Below are 6,000 nucleotides of genomic sequence, written 5' to 3'. Positions count from 1 at the left end.
GCTATTCTCCTCTAGATGAATACTAACATGTTGAAGTCTAGATCAAAACTCTAAAACTCTAAAGCATAATCGAAAGAAGGTCTAATCAATGTAACGTGTCCCGGTAATAGCTTCAACACCTTTATTATTAACATTTCTAGAATCTGGAGAACAACACAGTCATTAAACACAACACACAGCTCCTCCCGAGGCAACAATAGGCAAGCAACGCTAAATCCCCTTCGCCGCCTCAGCTCCACACACGGTTGGAGGAATCACTTACAGAAATTCAATTACAGCACATTAAGCCTACACCTGGGTGCCAACATCTGCCGCGATAACTAGTAAAGGTCCGCCATTAGAGGTGGGGAGCCAAGCCGAGGCCAAGTCCCAAAACTAATTAGAACGGAACGAAGTGAGGCAGGTGCTCCGGGGGCAATATTTAAGAGGATGTCCTCCTTCCTCGGCTAATTACCTGTGTTTGTCTCCACCTGGTGGCCACACACACACACACACACACACACACACACACACCGCTCCAGAGCGCAGTGTATACCATCTGTGCCTGTCACCCGGCAGGCTGAGGTTGAGTCGGGCTCATTCCACTAAAGGTATTTCGCTGACAGGAGCGGTTACTGTCCACCCTTTAGCGAGAGAAGAATGTAAGTGGTGTGTAGAGTCACAGTCCAAAAAAAAATTATTTCCGGGCGGGTATTGGCATCTGATCATGAGTCCAGCACGTGATCAGGCCGTAGATGAATGAAACAAACACACACACACACACACACACACACACACACACACACACACACACACACACACACACACACACACACACACACACACACACACACGTATATATAACTTCGCCTCCCCATGAAAGATAAATGAAGAAACCTTCACGCAAGCTTTTTAAATCTACAGGAGTGAAAACATTAAATAACTTTAGAGAAAAGAAAACTTGCAGGGAAACTTAAAACTTTACAACCCACCGAGCGGGAAACATGAAAGTAAGTCTTACAATTCATGCCGTACTTCAGGCGGGGTTCTCGTCGGCAGCGGGTCGGCAGTGGCGGCGGCGACCCTCGCCCCTGCCGGCCAGCTTTAAGTTGGTGGTGGGGTGGGTGTGTGGCATGCGGGGCTATGGCGGCTAACTAGACATTACGGGTCTCACGGGAGAGGAAAACACGTCACGTCTTACGAAGCTCAGCTGCTTGCCTCTTTCCTACGCCTCGGCCTCGTTGAGTTAACGCCACGCACCTCATATCTCACGTCTGAGGAAAATCGTTTCATGCCTCATAAACATGTCGTTGTTCAATGCATGTCATGTTGGATACTGTGGCTAAGACGCATGATGCAACAGTGCCTGTAAATAAATTACTGCAACACTAGGACAGTAAGTCTAGAGTGATGTACGAGTACTTGGCCGTATAACAAAAAATCAGACCTTCTGCGTATATTAGAATAAAAGATAAAGTACTCGTGTGTGTGTGTGTGTGTGTGTGTGTGTGTGTGTGTGTGTGTGTGTGTGTGTGTGTGTGTGTGTGTGTGTGTGTGTCAACAAAACCCTATACAACTTACAAAATTTACCATTCATGTATTCTCATCTTTCAACCTTAACACCTCAGGGAAATAATAATGGTGTGAGCTATCCCTATTTAAGTCACATATATAGAAAATAACAAACAATTCATACCTACTAGGGAAAAAATAATGGTGTGAGCTATCCCCATTTAGGTCACAGATATAGAAAATAACTAACAATTCATACCTACTAGGGAAAAAATAATGGTGTGAGCTATCCCTATTTAAGTCACAGATATAAAAAATAACAAACAATTCATACCTACTAGGGAAAAAATAATGGTGTGAGCTATCCCTATTTAAGTCACAGATATAAAAAATAACTAACAATTCATACCTACTTAATATCCACACAATACCCACAACACCAATACAACAAGATCAGTGGAGTGGTAGTTGTCACTGCATTAATCTAAAAACATCATTTCTCCCTCCCTCCCAACCACCCTTGATAACTGAGTCGCTCTCAAAAACTGCTGACAACTGAGAATGAAAAGTTTACGTCACAGGTTCCCCGCTGAGACTACCTAAGGAAGGCGAGTTGGTGCCATCACTCAGCCGGTCAGTCACTCTTGTATATTGCGGAACAAAAGACGAAATCGCTCTCACCTACATGTCTAACCTCCCATACCCACGCCCTCCATCCCTCCCCTGTTCCCCCTCCCTCCCTTGTTCCCCTTCCCACCCCAGTTCCAATCCCTCCCCTGTTCCCCTCCCTCGTCCCCTGCGTACATTCTCAAGAGGCGTCGATGCTTCTCCTGAAAGGCTAAAACGGAACGGAAAACAGTCTCTCTTCTCGGCCGTGTTTGTGATGATGGAATGGTGATGATCGTGATGAAGATGGCGGGGAGACGTGTTGCTGCATTCGTCTCTCTCTCTCTCTCTCTCTCTCTCTCTCTCTCTCTCTCTCTCTCTCTCTCTCTCTCTCTCTCTCTCTCTCTCTCTCTCTCTCTCTCTCTCTCTCTCTCTCTCTCTCTCTCTCTCTCTCTCTCTCTCTCTCTCTCTCTCTCTCTCTCTCTCTCTCTCTCTCTCTCTCTCTCTCTCTCTCTCTCTCTCTCTCTCTCTCTGTCTCTATCTCTCTCTCTCTCTCTCTCTCTCTCTCTCTCTCTCTCTCTCTCTCTCTCTCTCTCTCTCTCTCTCTCTCTCTCTCTCTCTCTCTCCTCAATCACTTCCCCTAACTGAGCCGCTCTGAGGCTGAAAAGGGCGTCTTAACTCACAGATAAGTACAGGCGATTAAGTTGCGTGAATTAATGTGTGTGTGTGTGTGTGTGTGTGTGTGTGTGTGTGAGAGAGAGAGAGAGAGAGAAACACTTCCGAAAATTTAAATGGTTTGAGGTCGATCCCTTGGGCAACTTCCTGAAGCAAAGAAAATCCCTTCAGGCCTGGAAGTGTCGGCCCAAAGAGATATAGGAAGTATTTTACCCAATTTTCAAGATGCGCTGGAGAAAAAAATAACTAAAGAAACTGTGACGTGAGAGAGAGAGAGAAACACATACATACAATTATGGTCGGCGTTATAAGACTCCTTCGCTTCTCACATCAACTATTTTTAAAGGTCAAAGAGGGGATCAATCGGGTTCTAATGAGTGTTTGTTCAGGTTCATGGTACAGAAGAAGAGTCAAAGTAACACCAGGGTCATAAAACTACTTCTGCAAATGCCCACAACTCCTACGAAAGCCTTGTCAAATATGCGTACTTGGGCGACCGAAAAGGCAGACACACTCAAAAAGACCTACATATATACATACAGATAAACAAACAGAGAGCAAGACAAACCGCGACCCGCAGACACCCATACAGACAAAGCATACAGACACACGGCCACACATACATTCCATTTTTCATTATTTTTCATTGGCAGAGGTCTCATGGGACACTGCGGCGGCGCCAATATAACAGACGCATTGCAGCTCGCCAGAAGAGGAGTAGCGCGCGCCGTTATTACGTTGGCGTACGCTGCGGGTTTTGGGAGTCGCGTATGAACAAAGAAAAAACAATTACATTCTGAAAAAATATTCCATCATCAAGGGAAGAATCTAATTAACTTTACGAGCGGAACCATTTCATTTATACGGGCCGGAATATACGGACCGGAACATATGCACGGAAATATACGGACGAGAATATACGCACGGAAATATACGGACGGGAATATACGGACGGAAATATACGGAAGGGAATATACGGAAGAGAATATAAGGACGCGTGGGTGAAGTCTTCGTTGGAGTATTTTGACAACCTGGAACGAAGCCAAAACGAGCGCACACACTCAGTCTGAAAGAAATTATTATTTTTTGTTGTTTTCTCAGGCGCTTGAACGCAATAGCCGCACCTAACATCACCATAGCCAGGATTCAGGACGTTTCCTAACTTATAGGCGGTAATGTTATAATTGTATTTCGTAAAGAATCGTTATGACCAAAAACTAAGTAAAATTATGAGTATTCTTTTTCTTGAACAGAACATTGAATAAACAACAGAACAATAATATGAAAATACGTAATATATTTTATACTGCAGCTGGGGCCCGAGGCAGCAGCGCACGCCATTTTGCGGGTATCAGGTACCTTAAATGTGTGTATGAATGAATACAAAGCACATACTTCGCTTTAACTGTAGGATGTCTCGTGGATCATTAATAAATAAATACAAAATATCCGGATTGGCAGCTCTTTAGCACACTACCGCTTTCTGCATAAGGACGGTGGCGTCATAATTCGCATTCTGTTGATAAGGTAACAATGTTCTTATAATACTTTTTTTTTAATCAGCGGTAAAAAGTGAAAACAGTGATGCATAAATGGAAGTAATAAAATAATGTATCTTTCGGTTCTGCTGCCATACTGTGTTACTGATTTTAATACCTACAATATCGTAAAGAGCTCTCTGTTTACTACTTCCATATCAGTGGTAAAGAGGAGTCGATAAACATAAAGGAACTTAATATGAATACTTAGCTGTTTGTTTCCGTTCCTATCGATTTCGGTCTGACACAATCTTGGTGGGATTCTGTATTCTTGGTTCCTAGATTAGTGGAAAAGAGTAATGAAGAAGCAAAGATCTTCAGTTTCCTTAAGTCGTCCCTAAAATAAACATCATCTACTTCTCCTTCATGCCGTCTCTCTATAGCCAGAAGTTAACCCCGGTAGCAGCGACGGACCAAATTTGTGTCTTTACCGTGTAGCAGCGACGGGTCAAATTTGTGCCATGATTTTAACCCCCCAAAATAGATGGTGCATAAACTGATCACAAATGCTTTGATATATATTATGAAATGGTTTGTGTGAGAGGCGATTTTTTCTAATCTTTCTCGCTTGGAGGGACCATTAAGAAACATGATCCCCGCTGCTACCAGGTTAGGAGTGTGGCTTGGGGTTTAAAGCCCCTATTACACGTATCCGGTTTCCTACGGCCAACCTGGCCTACGGCGCCGTAGGAAAATTCTGGCCTACGGCTAGAGTTATTACACGTATTTGAACGGCCGGTGGCAAGTGGGTCAGTGTAGCACTGGATGTGGTGGAGGAGTGACATGCCTTCTCTCGACGACAATCTCGTTGCTATTGCTCTAGCGTGCTGTTTGAAGGTTGGCCGTACGGCCAACTTTAGTACTGGCGAAAGTTCATCCGGCCGGCCGTGGGTGAGCGTTCATACGGCCGATTTGCTATCACACGCTCCGGTTTGAACATATGCTAGCGTCGCAACCGACGGCGCCGTAGGAAACCGGATACGTGTAATAGGGGCTTAAGACCGGAAACCCTTCCTGACTTTGCGATGCGTCACTATAGGTTCGAACACAGATAAGCACAAATGAAAACAGTTGCTAATAAAAGACTTTCATTTCTGTTCTGTAAAATAAATGGGCTATTATCTTAAAATGCTGGGGCAGGAAATTCGACTCCGGATCCAAAGCAAAGCAAAAACATTAAAGGCAACCCCCTGACTCCTCTGCCGTGCCGGTGAGCTCCACGCTGGCGGGGCAGAATGTGACTGGACTTGATTCCGCCTCGCCGGACCCCAGACGAAGTATTATTATTACGCTCCTTCGCCTTCCAGTGTGCTGATGGCCATTACCCGGAGAAAGAGAGGCCGATTCTGTTTTCCCCGTTCTTTACTTTTCTTTACTTTTATTTTTACTCTTTACTTTTTCCTTTACTTTCTTTTACTTCTTTACTACTTTTCTACTTTTACTGTTTAATCTTCACGTTCTGTTTTCGTTTTCTACTCGTTTGCTCCTCGAAGGGAAAGGGATGAGTTAATATAAGGCGTTTTACATTATTCTTTTTTTAATTTCTCGTTCAGTCTGGTTTGGAGGAGCGTTCAATATTGCAGAGATGAAAATGAGAGTCGGTGCTGTGCGAGGAAAAACGAGAGACAAAGCGAGAATTCTAAACATGGTGCAGAACGAGGCGATGCGTTACGTTATTTCTAGTCTATTT

Source organism: Eriocheir sinensis, chromosome 41, assembly GCF_024679095.1.
Source record: "Eriocheir sinensis breed Jianghai 21 chromosome 41, ASM2467909v1, whole genome shotgun sequence".
Taxonomy (NCBI): Eukaryota; Metazoa; Arthropoda; class Malacostraca; order Decapoda; family Varunidae; genus Eriocheir; species Eriocheir sinensis.
Note: the sequence above shows the minus strand (reverse complement) of the source record.